The sequence below is a fragment of the Dromiciops gliroides genome, chromosome 4 (assembly GCF_019393635.1).
Source record: "Dromiciops gliroides isolate mDroGli1 chromosome 4, mDroGli1.pri, whole genome shotgun sequence".
NCBI lineage: Eukaryota > Metazoa > Chordata > Mammalia > Microbiotheria > Microbiotheriidae > Dromiciops > Dromiciops gliroides.
The window spans coordinates 331795355-331817088 of NC_057864.1; the positions used below are offsets into that span (position 1 = coordinate 331795355).

The 21734-nt window shown below is 35.4% G+C and overlaps 1 pseudogene; it reads right to left on the minus strand.

Moving 5' to 3' along the window:
- Positions 1 to 842: 842 nt before the first annotated feature.
- LOC122755348 lies at positions 843 to 4344 on the minus strand (annotated as a pseudogene).
- Positions 4345 to 21734: the final 17390 nt, after the last annotated feature.

Below are 21734 nucleotides of genomic sequence, written 5' to 3' on the forward strand. Positions count from 1 at the left end.
CCTTGCCTATTCTGATTCCTTTAGTTCCTTCTTCTTCTCTTTTTGCTATAGCTAAAGTTTCTAGTATAATATTTTATAATAGAGGTGATAATGGACATCCCTTTTTCACCCCTGATCTTATTGTGAATGTCTCTAACTCATCCCCATCACATATGATGTTTGCTAATGGTTTTAGGTATATGCTGCTTATCATTTTAAGGAAAGTTCCATTTATTCATGAGGAAATTTGGTTTATATTTTTCTTTCTGTTTTAGTTCTGCCTCATTTAGGTACCAATACCACATTTGTGTCATAAAAGGAATTTGGTAGAAATTCTTCACATATTTTTCTAAATAATTGATATAGTATTGAAGTAAATTTTTCTTTAAAAGTTTGGAAGAATTCATTTTTAATTTCATCTGGCCCTGAATACATTTCTTAGGGAGTTCATTGATGGCTTGTTCAATTTCAGGTCTTTTATTTTTCCTTTCTGATAATATGTGCAATTTATATTTTTCTAAATATTCATCCATTTCCTTTAGATTGTCACATTTATTGACATAAAGTTCTGCAAAATACTTCCTAATTATTGCTTTAATTTCCACTTCATTGTTCGTGAATTTACCCTTCAATTTAAAATAGATTTTATTCTCCAGTACAAGAATTGCATTACCACTTGTTTACAATACTGATAAAGTGCAATATTATTCATGTCTCTCCCTCTACAGGCATTCAAGCATTCAGAATGCCCAGATTTTTGCAGCAGCTTAAATGTTAACTTTGAAACTGCTACTACCTTGGCTACAAATTTGAGTCCTTCAATTTTTGGAAAGCTGTGTGGAATGCTCTTTCTTCTGGTGAGATTAGTCAACCTCCTCAATGGTGGGTCCAAAAGAGGCACCTCCAGATGGGGTTGCTCCACCCCCTGAGAATCCACCAGGCATACCTCCTGGCATGCCACCTGCACTCTGGTACAGCTTAGTAATGATGGGGTTGCAGACCTTCTCCAATTCTTTCTGCTGATGCTCAAATTCTTCCTTCTCAGAAGTCTGTTTCTTATCCATCCAGTTGATTATTTCATTACATTTGTCAAGGATCTTCTCTTTGTCTTCATCACCAATCTTACCATGCAGTTTCTCATCTTCTATGGTAGCCTTCATGTTGAAAGCATAAGATTTGAGATAATTCTTGGAAGAAACCTTGTCTCTCTGCTTCTTATCCTCAGCCTTGTACTTCTCAGCCTCCTGGATCATCCATTCAATGTCTTCCTTGCTCAGACGACCTTTGTCATTGGTGATGGTGATCTTGTTCTCCTTGCCTGTGCCCTTATCCACAGCAGAAACATTGAGGATGCCATTTGCATCAATGTCAAATGTTACTTCAATCTGAGGGACACCTCTGGGTGCTGGGGGGATTCCTGTGAGCTCAAACTTGCCAAGCAGGTTATTATCCTTTGTCATTGCTCTCTCACCTTCATAAACCTGAATAAGCACCCCAGGCTTGTTGTCAGAATAGGTAGTAAAGGTCTGTGTCTGCTTGGTGGGGATGGTGGTTATTACATTTGATCAGAACTGTCATAACTCTAATTCCAAGGGAAAGAGGAGTAACATCCAACAGCAGCAAGTCCTGCACATTCTCAGATTTATCTCCAGACAAAATGGCATCCTGGACAGCTGCACCAGAGGCAACAGCCACATCAGGGTTGATACTCTTGTTCAGTCCCTTGCCATTGAAGAAGTCTTGCAGAAGCTTCTGGATTTGGTGGATTCGAGTGGAACCACCCATGAGGACGATGTCATGAATCTGTGATTTATCTAATTTAGCTTCTCTTAGGGCCTTTTCCACAGGATCCAGTGTGCCTCCTAAGAGATCAGTGTTCAGCTCTTTGAAACAGGCTCAGGTGATTAAGGTATAGAAGTCGATACCTTCATAGAGGGAATCAATCTCATTAGTGGCCTGGGTACTAGAAGAGAAGGTATGCTTTGCACGTTCACAAGCAGTGCACAGACGTGGAACAGCTCTCTTATTCTCACTGATGTCCTTCTTGTGCTTGCGCTTGAACTCGATGATGAAATGGTTGACCATGTGGTTATCAAAGTCCTCCCCACCCAAGTGGGTGTCCCCAGCTGTGGACTTGACCTCAAAGATGCCATCTTCAATGGTAAGAAAGGAGACATCAAAAGTACCACCTCCAAGATCAAAGATCAACACATTTCTCTCTGCACCAACTTTTTTGTCCAAGCCATAAGCAATAGCAGCAGCAGTTGGCTGATTGATGATTCTGAGCACATTTAGACCAGCGATGGTTCCAGCATCTTTGGTGGCCTGACATGGGAATCATTGAAATAGGCTGGCACTGTGACCTCAGCATTTTTTTTTACTTTGAATAGAATTTTATTTTCCAAAATATATGTAAAAACAAATTTGAATATCTTTAAAAAAAAAAACTCCAGTATTAGCTAGTTGTGAGGAAAAACAGTCAAAAAAACCCCAAAATTTCAGATTAAGGAATTGTCAAAGAGGAAAAGAAAAAAAAATTAAATATGTTTCCATCTGTTTTCATATACTATCAGTTCTTTCTCTGCAGATGGTCTGCAATCTTCATAAGTCTTTCAGGGTTATATTTGATCATTGTCTTACTGAAAATAACCACATGCTTCCCAGCAGATCATCCCCCACTATTGGTGTTATTTTGTATACAGTACATTTCACTCTGATTCTGTTCATGTAGGTCTTTCCAGGTTTTTCTGATAGTATCCTATTCATCAGAACCTGTATATAGTACCTTAAGCTTGACAGAGAATTTTCTTCATAAAAGCCCAGGAAAATAGGTACCATATGTTTTGCCATTATAATCAATCATCATAATTGTTTCCCTCCATCCCACTCCCTTCCCATGACATTTACTCTATCTTCTTCTTCTTCTTTTTTTTTTAAGTTAGGCAATTGGGGCTAAGTGACTTGCCCAGGGTCACACAGCTAGTAAGTGTTAAGTGTCTGAGGCCAGATTTGAACTCAGGTACTCCTGACTCCAGGGCTGGTGCTCTATCAACTGTGCAACCCAGCTGCCCCCTGTTCTTTTTACCTATTCCTCCCCAAAGGTGTTTTACTTCTGAATATCCTCTCCCCTGCTCTGTACTCCCTTTTTTCACCCTTCCTTTCATATCCTCCTCCCCTCCTACTTTTCTGCAGGGTAAAATAGATTACTCCTCCCAATTGGGTATGGATGCTATTCCCTCTATGAGCCCACTCCAATGAGATCAAGGTCCCTGAGCTAATTCTGTGTTCTAAATTTTTCTTCCTCCCTCCCTCCTCAATCCTTCCTATGAGATCAAGCAATTCAATACGTCATATTTGTGTAGCAATGCAGAACATCTTCATTTTCCTTGAAAGTGTTTTGCTTTTTACTGCTCTCTCCCCCAATCTTCCCTTCCCTTCTTCCCTTCTTCTCCCTACCCCTTATCTCCCTCCCCTACCTCAGGGCAAAAATATATTACTATACCTACTTGAGTATGTGTGTTAGTCCTTCTTTGAGCCAATTCTGATGATATTAAGGTTCACTCACTCCCCAACTCCTTCCCCCTCAACTCCTCCCCTCCATAAGCTTTTTTCTTGTTTCTTTGATGTGAACTACCTCTCCCCAGTTCATCTCTCCTCTTCTCCCTCCCCCAGGCTATTCCTCCTACACCTCAACCCTATTTTAATGATGTCATCATGGGTTAGTTAGGTGGCACAGTGGACAAAGCACCAGCCTTGGACTCAGGAGGCCCCAAGCCCAAATCCAGCCCCAGATATAAGACACCCCACCCTGTCTGCCCCACAAAGAACAAAACATAAATGCTTTCCCTTCATATTCAGTTCAGACCTGTGTCTTCTGTGAATTCCTTACTGAGATAGTTCTTATGAGTTTGAAGTATTATCTTGCCATGTAGTAATGTGAACAGTTTGATCTTTTAAAATCCCTCATGAAGTCTTTTTTCCTGTTTACCTCTTTATGCTTCTCCAGGGTCTTGTATTTGAAAGTCAAATTTTCTATTCAGTTCAGGTCTTTTCATCACAAATGCCTGAAAGACCTCTTTCTCATTGAAATCCCATTTTGACCACAGCATTTGTAACAGTGTTCCCAAGGTAAGCTTCTGCAATTTCTTTCATCTTATTCAAGACCATATAATATACTTCTTCAGGATAGAAACTTTTGGTCTCCCCTTTGTACTCCACTTGAACCTTAGGCCTGCCTGCATCATTCACCATCATGAAAGGCCAATGGTTTATGTCTGACTGTACAAGTGCATCATCAAATCTTTGACCAATCAGATGTTTGGCATCAAAAACTGTGTTGGTGGGTTTCATTGCAACTTGATTCTTTGCTGCATTGCCCACTAAATGTTCTATGTCTGAATGAAGACCACATAGCTCGGGGTGGTCCTGTTTCCTTGGTCATTAGCAATGATCTCCACTTTCCCATGTTGTAAAACTCCCACACAGGAGTAAGTGGTGCCAAGATCAATGCCAACTGCGGGTCCCTTCAACAGGGCTGTTAGGGAGTGGGGGGGTCGTAGCTGACAGCCGTGGAGGAAGAAGGGCTGCTGCTGTGCTGAGTAACCCCTTTCATTTTTGATACTGGTAATTTTATTTTCTTCTTGGGATGCTATCCCACTTGGATCATATATGTTTAGTATTGATATTACTTCATTTTCTATCATACCTTTTAGCAAGATGTAGTTTCCTTCCTTATCTAAAAGATATCTATTTTTGCTTTTGCTTTGTCCAAAATAATGACAGATACTTCTGCTTTTTTGACTTTGGATGAGACATAATGTATTCTCCAACCTTTTACCTTTACTTTGTGAGTATCTCTCTTCTTCAGATGTGTTTCTTGTAAACAACACATTGTAGAATTCTGTTTTTTAATCCACTCTGTTATTCCCTTCCATTTTATGGCAAAATTCATCCCATTCATTGCTGCACTAGTGTTGTCCTAAGGCCCACTGAGGAGTGCAGGTTGTGGCTAGCACTGCTGAAGGCTATAGATGTCTTTCATCTCATGTTTTGCTCAGTTCAGACATGTGGTGGAGGAGATCCCAGCCCTGGCATCTGCCTGTTTGCATGGCTATGTTGAGGCATGTAGGGGAGTTCTTGTGTTGTCCTTCATCTGTTCACACCCCACTGGGGCTCAGGACTTCTAACTTGGTTGTGTGGCAGGACCTGCTGCTAGCTTGCTGGATTCTTCTTCTTCTTCTTCTTTTTTTTTTTGTGAGGCAATTGGGGTTAAGTGACTTGCCCAGGGTCACACAGCTAGTGTTAAGTGTCTGACGCCGGATTTGAACTCAGGTACTCCTGAATCCAGGGTCGGTGCTTTATCCACTGCGCCACCTAGCTGCCCCTTGCTGGATGCTTCTTATCCTCAACTGTGCTCTTCTTTTACCTGAGTGAAATTGACTTTTCCTGATGATGTTCTAATGTTTTCGGTTCCTGAAGATTGTTCCACCCTTTCTTTTTTTTGGTTCTGCCATTCTAGAATTCATTTTGGGGTGCTATCATGTAGTCGTTAGGAGGCAAATATGCGGGAGTTGAGGTGACTTCCTGCTTTCTTTACCATTTTGGCCCCTGAGGGTATAACAATACACTCTTTAACATAGAATTAACATTGGAAATATTCTAAACTACTTATTTTGTAGATAAGGAAATTTAGGCCAGAGGAAGTTTATTGACTCCTATTGTCATAAATGTAGTTTAAATAAATTAGTTAGGACTAGAGACAAATCATACTCTCTTCCACTCTAGTGATTTTTCCAATAAACATTTTTTCCACTCCTTTTCTCAGTTTGTTTGATGGTATTTCTGAAGATCCAATATTCCTATTTTTCTAGAAGAATGAGTTCCTCTATACAAGATAACTTTGGCAATTCCTGTGAATTCTAATTATATAGATAGAGATAGAGATATATAATGATAATTCTATCTATGATAATACTAACTACATATAATAATAATTAATATCACTGTTATTAGGTTCATGACTATTAGGGTGGACAACCTGTATTACAGAAAGAATTTAGATTACAGTGGATTAGAATTATAATAAGACTTTAGATATATTCCCTCTCTCTTCCTTAGCTTTCTTTCCTTCCTTCCTTCTTTCTTTCTCTTTTTTCTTTTTTCTTTTTTTTGGTGAGGCAATTGGGTTTAAGTGATTTGCTAAGGGTCACACAGGTAGTAAATGTCAAGTGTCTACAGGCGGATTTGAACTCAGGTGCTCCTGATTCCAGAGCCAGTGCCCTATCCACTCTGCCACCTAGCTGTACCTGTTTCTTAGCTTTCTAAACTTCAAAGTACAAGATTAATATCCATTACCAAAAATGTTCCTCTAGATTCTAATTCTATAATCCAATTAACTTTGTTGATTGTTAATTAACAAAAAGTACAATGTTTATTGTTGATGGGGGTGATGTGTTTCTCTTATCAACTAGATTAAAATCCCATTGAATACATTATATATCTTTCTACATTTTCAAAATCTAATACACCTATACAAAAGTGTGTTCCATAAAAATATGTGATGGATTTCCTTCAAGAGGTCAGATTGGATAGTTGTGTCAAAATCCATATTGTCTAATCATCACAAAAAAGCAAAAAAAAAAAAGTAATCTAAAAATTAAGCACAAATTATAAATAGTGAAAAGAAAAAAAAAAACTTCCAGTAAGAAAAACTCAGAGAAAAATCATGAACTTCAAGATATGTGTGGGGGAGAAAAGACACTTCCAGGTCATAAATATGAGTATGATATCTCATAAAAGTCATGATAAATCTTAAAAGAAACTCACAATGAGACTAAATATGAAAACAAAAAACCCATAATCATCAGTATTCAAAAGACTTTAAAATATTAAGATATTTTAGTATGAAAATTCAATCTTTGAAAGAATAACACAAAATTTTAAAAACATCATTTAAGCACATCTTCAGGAGCAGCTATGTGGCACAGTGGATAAAGTGCCTTCCCTGGATTCAGAAGGACCTGAGTTCAAATCTGGCCTCAGACACTTGAAACTTCCTAGCTGTGTGATCCTAGGCAAGTCACTTAACCCTCATTGCCCCCCCCCAAAACAAAGTTTAAAAAGCACACCTTCATAAAGGAGTGAGATTGAAAAAAAGAATAAATCAGAACACAAAATGCCTAAATAATGTAATAACAAAATTAAAAGATTCTTTAACTCAGAGGTAGGCTTATATTCTAATTATTATTGGCTTTCCAGAAAAAAAAAGTTTAATTGATAGGATGTTACATAGAGGAAGTTCAATTTAACTTGTAATGAAATATAGTTGAAAAACTTCATAAATTTATAATAAAGAAAGGAAATCATTCAGCAGATAGTGATTCTTTCATGAACCTAAAAGATGTTGTATTGCATAGTAAATTTGTGTATACCTATAAATATACAAGCAGTTGTGTATACATTATGTATCTTAAAATATTGTGCTTACATGCATACAATTTCATACATTGTTGTGTATGTACATGTGTGCACATGTGTGTCCATATTCACATGTGTGTCTCTGTGTAAGCATAGTAACTAGTGTGATGAAATTTCATCCCTAGGATTTTTGCCTTCCTTTCTTTGCAGCGTAAATAACCTTTTATGCTGTCTCTTCTCCATTTGGACACTCCAGAATGAACTGGAAGTCTGGAAATTTGTACCTTTTTCTCTGGCTGAAGATGATTTCCAGCTAGCCCTCTAGGGTTTTCTCTGATAGGCACTTACATTTTAAATGCCTCTTTCTTTGTGACCTTTGTCTTTTTTGGATAATTTAAAACATTGTTATATATTTGAACATGGGAAATAGAGTAGCAGATTTTTAATGATATACAACATATCTCAATTTTAACTATCATTTTCAATTTAATATTTCAAATTGTCCTCAAGAAAGAATTCTTAATTCTGCAAAAGCTGTAAATAGGCACTTCATATATTACAAGGTCCCTCACCTTCATGGAGCTTACCCATTATTAAAATGCTACACAGATAACTAAAATATAAAATGATGCCAAGATGTCATGATGCCAAGTAAATGCCATAATGACTTCAATGGAGGAAAGTTACTATTCTCTGCTACAGTTTCAATTATCATTTTTTATGTGATCATGATCAATCACATACACTGAAAAAGCAGAAAATCCCCAAATAGTTACTGAAAGAACATTTATTTCTTCTAAATGCAAGTAAACTAATAAAACCTGACATTTATAAAGGACTTACAGAATTACAAAATACCTTGTATACATTCCCATTGTTTCAACACCCGCATGGGACATTTATGTCCCTAGTTAATGAATAAAGAAGAAATACAAGATGGCTTTGAATAGAAGTCTAAGCTGAGAAGATCTGGCTTCAAACCATTCTTTTGCCACATATTATCTGTTATGATGAGAAAATCACAACCTTTCAATGCTCCAAGCACATAACACATTCTGTGGAATCACTGAACAGTGAGATACCCACAATGATAACATTGAACATGAAAGGGAGGAAGGATGGATGAAATTAAACAAGGAAGGAAAAGGAATGGAAATAAATTGAAAGGAAATTAAATATGGGAAAGAGATTGAGGTTTAGAGCATGTAAGTGTTTTACCCATGACTAATCCACTAGTGATTTTAAAAACTGAGTTTGAAATTCATGAATCATTGTCATTAAAATTGTAGTTGTTATGTAGCCTTTTAAAGAGATTTTGAAGAATTCCTTTTTTTGGAATAAAGAATGTAGTACCAGTAAGTTTCTTTCTTTTTGGGGTGGGGCATTATTTATTTCTTGTTGTTGTTTTTTTATTTAACTTTTCCTTCATTCATTTATATTGTTTTATTTTTTTGTTTGTTTCTTTTTTTAAAGGATAAACTGTTCTCACTTTTACCGCTTCGACTTGTTCTTCCATTAGATAATTTCTGCCTCTTTTCAACAATAGAAGTAAGCCCTAAAAAAACAGTTAATGATCTACCATTCTCCTCTGAGAAGAATTAGGGTGCTTTGATCTAAGCTCCTTAGGTCTTGAAGGTAGTTTAGTAAAGCATAATATATTAATCAAAGGACAGCTGATATTTTAAAAACCAGAAAATTTGGGATTCTACATATACAAAATAGCTTACTTTTCAGCAACTCATTTAAAGTTCACCTGATATGAAATAAGAAATTTATCTAAAAAAAAAGAAATTCATATCCCTCACCAGAGTAGAGGTATAATAGAGGCTTATGCTAAGTACATTTAAACCCATTCCCAAGGAATTGGAAATACCGTGTCATTTGTGGTCCAAAAAAATAACGTGTGATATTTTATGTTGCACATCAATATCTTATACAACTTTTATAACTGCAGTTCAAATTTTCAGAAGCTAGAGTCAGTCTTTGAGGTTTCAGAGAAATAAATATGTAGAGAAAGAGAAAAGGAAGAGATGGATATGTAAAATTCATATTTTCCTCATCATTGCTTAAGCAAAACATGATCCCTGACACTACTAGCTACTCATTTTTAAGAGACCTGGCTTAACCCTGCCTGGGAGTGGGAGGAGAGGGGAAGAGGAATAAAAATAATAACAACAAAAGTGTAGCAACAACCACCCAAGTGTTGCCAGCAATGTATGTGGTTAAATGGAATAGGGAATTTTAAAATCATTTTTACTCTCCTTTTTTTTTTCTGACATCATGTGTTCTGCCCTAGAAATAGTATTTCCATTCCAGACAGCCAAGCACTGGGTACAGGTTTCTGAAATTCATGTTCTATAGGGGAAAAAAAAAGATATTTCAATTTTAGCTGCTTTTATATTTAGGAGTACAAACTTTTCTCTTACAGGAACAGTGCTTACACATCTGTGTGAACTTAGAAATCATTCACTATATTTGTAATTGTACTTGTATGTGACCTTTGCTACATTTTGTATTATATCAGACTTCATAGTTAGATTACTTCTCATTCCTAGACTACTTAGTGATATTACCTTGTTTAGCTGTCTTCAAAGAATAAAGGCAAAGGATGATTTGGATGTTTTGATATTCCTCACTTGGATTCTCCTAAAATTGTAATAAAATCTAGAGCTAGAGTTGGAAGGAATGTCAGAGGCCATCTGGGTTAAACCTCTCACTTTATAGATTAAAAAATCTGAGGCTTAGGGTGGTTGTTTAAGTAACTTGCTTTAAGTCATAGAAGAGTAAATGTGGAAGTCTGGGTTTGATACCAGGTCTTCTAACTCGAGGAATATTAGTCACTTGTTAAATAGTACAGTTGCTAAAGCATTGGAAATGAAGTCAGGAAGATTTGAATTTGTAACCTGTGTGAATAACTTAATCTGTCTGGTTCAGTTACCTCAACTATAAAAGGAGGATAATAATAACACCTATCTCACAGGGTTCTTATAAAGATCAAATGAGATTATATTTGAAGAAGTGCTTAGTCCACTGTCTGGTTCATGATAGGTAGCATATAAATGCTTATTTACTCCTTCCCCTCTCATCTGTAAAAATGCTAGTAGTTTGTTAACAGGAAAAAATCAGATAATATTGGTAAATCACTTCGTGAGCTTTAAAACTAGCTAATAGTATTTCTCCAAAATAAGGTACTTCATTAAAGAATGTTATAAAGTAATAAGCAACTTCTATGAGTTTCAACAGCATTGATATAACAGTTACATCAATAAAAAGAACATAAATCCTATGCAAAAATAGATGATTTATCTACTCCTACCATTACCACCTTTCACTAACATATTTTTGTCAATATCATTTCATTGAATTAAGTCTGAGATATACTTTCAGAGTTATTTTCATACCTGTGCAATTTTTGAATGCCCTATTATACTTCAAGTGATCTTGATGGGCATTAGAAACATGAAACTGACAGCTTTGGACTCAACCTGTAGTTACTTGGACTACATATTCTCCTACCAAGGGCAGGTAAGTAGTGCAGTGGAGAGTGTACCAATCCTAGAGTCAGGAGGGCCTTTGTTCAAATCCAAACTTTGACAGGTTTCAAAACATTCTTCTCCTGTTGGCTCAGTCAACTTGTTGCTGGTGGCATTGCCTTCTATACTTCAATTGATGATCTTGGAGTAAAAGGTTCTCTCTGCATTTTCTCCCAAAGAGACCTGCTAAAACCAATAATAAACTCCCTAAAGGAGGGAGATTACTATTACGTAATCAGCGTTCTAGGACTCCAATATTTCCTACTAATTTTACTTATCACACTTTTGTGACTTCTACTTGGTTCTTACTCATGACATTCCTTGATTCTTCATTTAATAGGATACTGTTGCTTCTGTTAGCACTCTTTGAAAAAGATTTCCCTTAACCAAAGCATTCTTCTTTTGATATTTTTCATCTATATGCTTTATTGTATGCCTTAAAAATGATCATGAGAAGTGACCTATAGTTTACATCATGCTATAAAAAAGTCTATGATGCAAAAAAAATTTTTAATTAAGGAAACCTTTAGTAAAAGCACTCTACACGTGTTCAGTTGAGGTAGAAAAAAAAACCTAATGTCTACCAAAAAGTCATAAAAATTTAAAGAAGCAATGTTTGTACCTTGGAAGAATGTGTCAGGTTGCAAAAGTCTATTTAGCTTCTCATACTGCCTTCATTTATCTGCCCTCTAATTAATCACCCTACAAATTTATGTTATTCTCTTCCATTCCTACTTCCCAGCTAGGTAAGATAGATTATTAGCAATTGGGTTTAATCTATTGTCAACTTGAATATTAATGAAATAATTAATATAGAAGAATTAAGGTTTTTAATTGGAACAAAACATTCATAACTCAGAGTATCACAAAGCAGATTGCTAGTTATACCCAAAGATGGGTACTAGGGACAAGATTTATATGGGGTAACAAAACAGAGCTATGAGACTGCCCCTGGGAAGAGTAAGTTTATCATAGTATCATAAAGTAACTTGTTTTACATAACAAGCAAAAGTACATAAGGAAAGCCTGGAAATCTCTGGAGGGGAAGTTTTAGGAGATCAATAACTAACCAGAAGATAGAATTGACAAAATCTCATCAGCCCACAAGTAATTCGTTGGCCTTTGAATGTAGAATAGGTGAGGATCAATCAGTTAGTAAATTGTATTTATCACTGTATTTCCCTCTTTTAACCTATTTTAATGTTAAAGAGGTTTAAGTGTGGCCCATCCCACCAACACTCTACCATTTTCCCTCCACTGTAAAGGCTCATCTTTATGAAACTCTTATGTGAGATAATTTGCCCCATTTTTCCTCTTCTTATCTCCTTTTAACAGGGCATCCTTTCTCACCTATCAATTTTTCACATGATCCCAACATAATCATCTCTCTCCCATAGTTTCTTTCTATGCATAATCTTTCTAATTTCCCCAAAATGATAAAGTTGTTAGAAGATCCATGTATCATCTACCTATATAAGAAGGTAACTAGTATAACCTTATTGAGTACTTTATGATTTCTCTTTTATGTTTATCGTTTTACGGATCTCTTGAGTCTTGGTTTTGAAACTGATTTTCCATTCTGCTTTGTCCTTTTCATTAGGAAGGCTGGACAGGCCATCCATTAAATTAAATGTCCATTTTTTCCTTTTACAGATTATACTGTATTCCTGAGTTTATTCTTGGCCAAAATCCTAGCTCCTATGTCTTTCAAAATATCATATTTCAATTACTCTGATTCTTAAATATAGTTAGCTACTAAATTTTGTGTGATCCTGACTGTGCCTCCATAGTATTGAATGATTTCTTTCTGGCTGTCTGAAGTATTTTCTCTTTCACCTTTGAGCTTTGAAATTTGTCAAAAATATTCCTAGGAGTTTTCATTCTTGGATATTTTTCAGGTGGTAAATGGCAAATTCTATTTTTATTTTAACCTCTGGTTCTAAGATATGGGGGAAGTTTTCCTTGATAATTTCTTTAAATATGATATCTAAGCTATTTCTTTGATCATGGCTTTCATGTAACCTAATATTTTTTTTTTTTTTTTTACGGGGCAATGGGGTTAAGTGACTTGCCCAGGGTCACACAGCTAGTAAGTGTCAAGTGTCTGACACCAGATTTGAACTCAGGAACTCCTGAATCCAGGGCCGGTGCTTTATCCACTGTGCCACCTAGCTGCCCCAAACCTAATATTTTTAAAATTATCTCTACTCAACCTATTGTCCACATTCCTCAGTTGTTTTCTCAATGAGATATTTCTTTTTTCTCTTTTTTCATTCTTTCTACTTTTTCTTGTTTCTTGATGTCTCATTTAGTCACTAATTTCAACTTGCCCATTTCTATTTTTTAAGAATTTTATTGGGAGGCAGCTAGGTGGTGCAGTGGCTAAAGCACCAGCCCTAGATTCAGGAGGACCCGAGTTCAAATATGGGCTCAGACACTTGACACGTAACATATGTGTGACCCTGGGCAAGTCACTTAACCTGCATTGCCCAGAAAAAAAAATAATTTTATTACAAAAATGAATGTTTAAACTATATTTACATATAATGGGAAAAACTACCTTTAAGATAAAAAATAAATTATTTTCTTCAGTGAGGTTTAGTACCACTTTTTCCATTTGAACAATTCTATTTTTTAAGGAGTCATTTTCATCAGTGAAGCTTTGTACCTCATTTTCCACTTGATCTATTCTGGTTTTAAAAGTGTTATTTTCTTCATTATTTTTGTGCCTCTTATACAAAGTTCTTGTCTTCTCATAATTATCATCCTTTGATTTATTTCTATACCTAATTTTTTCTCTACCTCTATTTGATATTGAAAATCATTTTTTAGGTTGCTGGGAAGTTCTTCTTGGCTTGTGTCCAACTCCCTTTTTTTTTCCTTTGAAAGTTTCCTTGTAGTTGTTTTGACTTTAGTTTTGAATTCATTTTCTGCTTCTGACTTTGCATCTCAATAATAACCATAGTAGATATTTATGGTCAGCTTCTTTGTTTTGTTGTGTTGGTCTTTTCCACTTATTTTTCGAAATTATTATTATTATTATTATTATTATTTTGGTGAGGCAATTGCCATTAAGTGACTTGACCAGGGTCACACATCTAGTAAGTGTCAAGTGTTTGAGTCCAAATTTCAACTCAGGTCCTCCTGAATCCAGAGCCAGTGCTTTATGCACTTTATGACACCTAGCTGCCCCCCAACTTATTTCTTGATTTGGAACTTTATGTTAATATTAAGTTGGGCTCTTTTCTAGGCATAGTGTAAATGAGGAAGCCCTGTCTCAAGTTTCATCCATTTTTACACTTCTTTTCTCAGGACTAGTTCTTGGTGTTTGGAAATTTTCTTTGCTTCTGAGGTGGTGTGATCTGGGAGGAGATGTTGTTGCTGCTCCCCTGATCTCTACTTTTGTACTTACCCAGGAAGTGAGTGAGAACTCTTGGGATTGCAATTAATGCTTCTCTTTAAGACCCCTGCTCCCTTGTAACTTTAACTGATGCTGTTTAAGGGAGCTCTAGTCCCTTAAGCCCTGAAGTGACAATTTCCTCAGGGTTCCTGATTCCATGAGCCCCAAAGTGATATTGCTCATTAGAGCTCCCACTTCACAGAAATTCCTCTTCTATACCTTGGAACTATGACCCAGAAGTGGGTATGGGGAATGTATCTGTCAGTCTCATCCTATGCCCATAGTACACAACTCTATGCTATAATATCTTACTGGCTACCACAGTTGCTGGTACTTTTGTTGTCACTACCTATTCCAACAACCAGTGTTTTTTCCATATGATCTCTGGGCCAGTCTCCACCACCTTGTCACAGATTTTGCTTTCCAAACTGCTAAGTGGATATATATTAGAATAATGTCTCACTTTGATCATTTGTTTCTTCTGCCATTCCAGAAATTGTTTTAAGGTATTCATTTAAAGTTGTTTAGAGAGAAATGTTAGGAGAGCCAACTGAGTGCTTTCTCCACTTAGCTATCCTGACTCTGCCCCCCCCAGACCAAATAATTTCTTAAAGGTTCCTAATAAAAGAAAAGAATATTTTTATTGTTCATTTAATAATATAATGTGAATAAGTACAATAATAAAATGATATTTTGAGGGCATGTTGTAGTCTGCTACAATTTTCAGGACTAAGTTATTTCAGTTGTTAACTAAAAGCCTTGACTAAAATTAAAGATGTTAAATGAAAATATGTGATGCATCTATTTCTGCTATCAACATAATTATAAAAGTTTATCATAAAATAGGTCCTGAATGGTTTGATTTCTGATTAGATTTGTAAACTGAGACACAGTGCATGTGTTCATTAATCTTTCTTTTTCCCCTTTATTGTGGAAATTTCTTGGTGTCATTTAAATGTCCTTGAAAAGCTACTGCTGATTTTTTGTTTCTTTTAAGGATATAGGAAATTATTTGCCTGAAGAAATTTAATTTGTTGGGCAGTAGGAGTTCAAGAATAACTCTACTAAAAGAGCAGGCAAAAAAAAACACGCAAAAAATACATTTTAATATTACCAGAAAATAAACTCTGTGGGATACTTAGGAATAAACTTAAACAAAGAGATGTTAAGGGTAATTTAGCTGATTCTTTGAAGGCATAAGATATAGACATCATACTTGCTTTGGTAACTGTGTAGAAAAACATGTAACTTAAAGCTCTGATGAAAAAAAATAATGTAATTATAATTTAAAAGAAGAACATTTTGGACACAAGTTCACAGGAATGTCTTTATGTTATGAAAAACTAAATTTTAAAATATACAGAATCCTTAAAGAGTTTGCTAAGTTTTTTTCTTAATTTTTAAAGATTTTTCTTAATTTTAAAAGGAAAACAGCACTAAAAAAATCATACTTCCTCCCCCCCCTTTATTTTAGTGGCAAGACTACTCTGCTACTAATTTTATCTCCATATGAAATGGCTAATGTCTACTATGTGCCCAAAGAACATTTATTCATAAAGGTGTTCAATATAGAAGTAAAAGTTTGGTACAGATGAATAAAGTTCCAGTCTCACTTAGAGTCTAGAAAACCAGGGAATTAATGTCATCTTGGAAACATACTGTTGGTATATCTCTTGAGAACTGACAACTTCTCAGTGTTTCCACAAAATTCTTTAAGACTGTTAACATCACTGCCGGTGTTTTACTTCATTGGTAGATGGCTTCCTCATTAGTACTTCCTTAAAGTAATCACCTCACAGTTTGGGAGAAAAAATGATAAATGAAGGAAAATACAAGATTTGACACTAGAATTCATATACAAATATTATCTAGATAGATAGATATGTGTATGTGTGCATGTATATATATGTATACACATAACATATACATATGTGTATATATCTAGCAATGTGTTGAGATTAGTTGTTTCTGCTTCCAAGTTATAAAATATTATTCATGCTTTTAGTTCTTTATAAATTACATTCCCTTTAAAATTTGAAAGTGAGTACCCATTAGTAAGCCATAATGGCTTGGTTCAAGGTCATGAAATTCAGCAAACCTTGAATTCAGAAGATATTTACAACATTTATAATCCATCTACCTGCAGAACTGACAGATATTAATACAAACCCAATAATAATAGAAAATATTTATATAGTGCTCTACATATGTCCTAAATATGCAACAAGGAAAATATAATGGTTATACAATGATAACTTTCTTCCTCATATAAAAATGTCATGGAATATCAAAAATTATCATCATGTTAAATCAATAATTTGGAAGAAAACTATTAGTAAGATATTTTTCATATTATAATTTTCATATATTTACACTTAGAGGCAGAACCAAAATGGCAGAAGAAAAGCAGTGACTCATACAAGATCCCTCTAATTAACTTCAAATAATGCCATAAGATAATTCCTGTAATAGCAGAACCCACAAAATGACAGGGTGAAATAATTTTCCAGCCAAAGAAAAGAAGATCAGCAAGAAAGGTCTATCACACCCAGATGTAAGTAGAGTACAATACAATGCAGGTCACACCATCTCAGTTACAGTTAGTATAAATATAACCCTAGCAAAACAGGAACAGGCTTTTGGAGCCACTGAATCAGAAGCTTCAAGGACTTCTTCTGGAACTCAGCCCACAAGTGGTAAGGGTGGGGAAGGAGTTTGAACAATTGTCCAGAAGGAGATTACTTTGGTCTCTTTCCTAGCACTGAGGCAGGACTCTGTTGCTTTGCCCATACTTGAATCCAGGCTATAGTCCTGGATGGTCTAAGGAGGGAAGGAACACTAACACACCAGAGCTTGTGGCCACAGTAGAAATGGGATTTTCTTCACAGTTTCAGAGTAGAAAAAAACAAGCTTGTGATCATTCACAGATGAGAGCACTGGCTAGAAGAGAAGAAAACAAACCTCTCCTTAGATCCTACCACCTTGGAAAAACTGAAAACTTGTAGGTACCTATAAGTATGAATGAAGACAGCTGCACAAACCCCCTGAAGCTTGGGACAGTGTGACCTCTACCCTGGGACCAGAGCTCTACTTTAACAAAGAGTTGAAAGTTAAGAAATTGTCTGGGGAAATGAGCAAACAACAGAAAAAAATCTAACCATAGAGACCTAAGAAAGCTCAGAAAACCTAGAAGACCCAGAAGACCTCTAAAACCCCCAAAAAGGCTCTAATGATGCCTTTCATGGTTTATATACTCTTTTGATAAAAGCAGGTCATTATGTGTTGATCAAAGCTAACTCAGCATAATTTAATTCCATTGGTTGACAAGATTTTATGGGAATCAGGGTGCCACACCTCTGCTGAGAAAGATATTGTGAGAACCAGGGCAATGCCCCCATGTGACTAGTGTTAGGAAGTTATATCTATTCATAGAACCACCTGTAAATCAATTCAATGAATGCTACCAGCCAATTAGCTTGGAGCTGTGTGTGGGTATCACGCCTGGGCATGCCCACAGGGAGCTTCCACTCCAGGAGAATAGTGATCCTTCCTATTTGGTTGGAGGTCACAGTAGCAGCTGCAGGTCCAAGGAGTTTGGCTCTTTCCTTCTGAACTACTCTTGTTCTTCCTCTCTCTTTTGCTAACTTCTAAATACTTTAGTAAATGCTTAATGCCCCAAAGACTGGTACTATAAGCTTCTAATTTAAGGTGACCAATCATTAGATTTTAATCATAGCAATCAGATTTTAAACATAACAATTTGAAGGTGGTCCACATTAAAATAAACTCTACATATGACATCAAGGCAAAGAATGCGAAAGACCCTCATTCAAATTGCATAAGGCAAAGTGCTTTATCTAGGTGTGGTTTGATCACCCCAGTCCTTCACTGTGGTAGACAAAAGAATCAATCTCCATTTTCTTTTGTTCCCTTGGGTTTATTCTGGGACAAAAGAACTGGACTTTCTGGAGTGGGGGAGGGAAGGAAAGGACTGAGAAATTAATCTCTGGGTCTCCCAAGAAATCTATATTTAATAATGATTTTCTCACTATTCTTGATTAAAAAGATGGAACTGAAAACAATTCTGGGGTACTACCTCATACCTATTTGAATGGATAATAAGATAGCAGAGGAAAATGACAAATATTATAGGGAACATGGGAAAATGAGACATTAATGTACTCTTGGTTAAGTTGTAAACTGATTTAAACATTTTCTAGAGAAATTTGAAACTATATCCAAAGGGGTATAAAACCATGCACACCCTTTAACCTAGGAATACCATTATTAGATCTTTGTCCAAAAAGAGATAAAAATCAAAAGAAGAAAACAACATATTTTTCATTCATTCATCCATTTATTTATCTATTTATTTCCTTTTTTGTTTATAGCAGCTCTTTTCTTGTGGCAAAGGATTGGAAATTGAGGGGATACTCATCTACTACAGAATGGCTGAAGAAATTATGGTATGTGATTATGATGGAATGCTATTGTGCTATAAGTAATAATTAGCAGGATGTTGTCAGAAAAACCTGGAAAAAGTTACATGAGCTGATACAAAGTGAAATGCTCTGTGCAGAAAGTAGCAGCAATATTGTAAGATGATCATCTATGAATGGCTTAGCTATTCTCTGCAATACAATGATTGAAGATAACTCTGAAGGACTTATGATAAAAAATGTTATCCATCTCCAGAGAAAGAACTAATGATGTCTAAATACAGATTGTAGCATGATTTCCTTGATGTCACTCATTAAAACTGCTTTGTAAATTGCTATTGATTGAGTGACAAAGAGAAAGTAATCAACTACTGAATAATAGAAATAGTAAACTGGTTTTGATCCCTTTTATTTATTTTTAAAATATAATAATTTGTTCAATTAAAATGTCTGTTTCTTGTCTTTCCCTCCTTCTATCTAATTTGGGTAAAAAGAAAGCCTAAATATTGTATAAATGTGCATAATAAAACAAAATCAACTTATATATGGGCCTTGTCCAAAAAAATATGTCTTAAACTGAACCCCTATTTAGAGAGTTGGGCAACACACTTTATCATCAGTCCTCTAGAATTATTTTTGGTCATTTATATTTATGGTGTTTTTGTCATTTCATAAATTGTTTCCCTGCTTATAGTCATTGAATTCTTTCACTCCTTTAACAGGTCTTACTTTCATTTTTGAATACTTTCCCTTTTCTTAATTATTATGATATAATGTTATTATTTTGTATTCATGATTACTTAAACTGTTCCACAAATGAGCAGAACCTGCATAATTTCTAATGATTTGTCAATGCTAAAAGAGGTACTGTTATTATTTTTATGTATATGTTCTTTTTCTCTTTCAACTCTTTTGGTAATAGATCCAGATCCAGCAGTGGTATCAAAGAGTTTATGTCCATGAATGCCTTTTGGAGCAGAGTTCCAAATATCTTTTGAGAATAGCTTAATATTTATCTAGTAATTTAGTCTTCATATATTTCAAGTAATAAAAGCTTTTTAAGTAATCTTTTTGGGATTCCTTTTAAACAGTTTCTGTATTATGCTATCCTATTCCCCAAATATATTTTTATAACTCTTCTCCTACTCCACAAGATCATTCATAAGTAGAACCCCCCTTACACCAATGAAACAATTTCCCTCTTTCATTATCCTTATTTCCCTTCCCTTTCTTGCCTCACACATTCTTCTATATGCTTTCTTCTCTCTGAAAGACTAAAGGAATTATTTTTATCTTCATAGTTAACCTTTGACTTTATTAGGATATATTAAATATATCTTTTTCTCTTTCTCCCATCTCCACTTTTAGGTACCATTATATTCTGAATTTTATTTACAAAAATATTTATTCCTTGTCGTTTGTGCACTTCAAATCACAATATTTAAAACCTGTTTCTCCACTAGCACTTCTGTTTGACTCTTCTTTCATCCTCATTCTCCTTATGTACTTTTTTTTTTTTTTGGTGAGGCAATTGGGGTTAAGTGACTTGCCTAGGGTCCCACAACTAATAAATGTCAATTTTCTGAGGCCGGATTTGAACTCAGTTCTTCCTGGATTCAGGGCCAGTGCTCTATACACTGTGCCACCTAGCTGCTCCCTTATGTATTTTTTTTTTTAGAAATTTTTTTTGGGGGGGGGAGAATGGCGGTTAAGTGACTTGCTCAGGGTTACACAGCTAGTATGGGTCAAGTGTCCGAGGCCGGATTTGAACTCAGGTACTCCTGAGTCCAGGGTCGGTGCTTTATCCACTGTGCCACCTAGTCCCTTATATACTTTTAATGAAAAATCACTCAATGGTTTCTCTCTTGTTATTTTGTTGTTGTTATGCTTGGTTATGGTTTTTGTTTACCTTTCCTGTACATATGTTCCTTGGGATATGTGTAAATTTGGGGGAGGGGAAGAGTCTAACTTTTTCCCAGAATCTTTCAGATAAGCTTTCTTATTGAAATTCATGTTTGTTAGTTTTTTCATTATTGGTTAGGCTCTGTGTTAAAGGGTATTTTATCTTCAGATGCATCTTCAGGTCTTTTCCCTTTGGAATAAATTGTTCCATGCCCTATTATAATTGCCAGTAGATCTAAAAAAGTCTTGTGGTATTTAAATGCCCTTCTCTCTCCTGATCACTTGCAGAATTTGTTGTTTGTCAATATAATTATTAAATTTAACCACGTGTTCTGCAATTTTCTTTTTCGTAGTATTGTTCATTTGTTTGTCAATATATGTGTGTTTCTGTGTATGTATTCTGGAGACAATCTCTAGATTTTTTTTTGATTGGCACCTTTTTCTGTGCTTTAAATTCCTGAGCAATTTTCATGTATGATGTTGTTTGGATTATTTGACTTATATTCTTCTGGGAGACCTACAATCTTTTACTTTTCTCAATTCACCTTCTCTTCATATTCTGCTGATATTGAGATCATGTTCTCTTTTGACATTGTTGACTTTTTGCTTTTTTTTTCCTCAAAATTGTTATTTTATCTTTGACTTTAGCATAATTTTATTCCAGATATAGTAGTAGTAGTAGTAGTAGTTGCAGTAGCAGCAGCAGCAGCAGCAGCAGCAGCAGCAGCAGCAGCAGCAGCAGCAGCAATAGTTGTAGTAGCAGTAGTAGTAGTTGTTGTAGTGGATTTGTCTTTTTTTTTTCCTTTTAAACATTCATAAACATTCAGCTAGCTTTTCATGTTCTCTTCAGAATCCATAGGATCCTTTGCCATATCATGTATTGATTCACATTCTGGTATCTTGTAATATTTAATCAAAGATTTTGGGACTTTTTTTGTTAAGCTGGAGACCACATTCCAATCTGTTATTAATATCTTCCCTTTGTTTTTCTGCTTGGAATATGGTATTTGAGTTTTCTTTCTTCTGAGATCTTTGGTCTTCTAAAATCTTTCAGTCTTTTTTCCC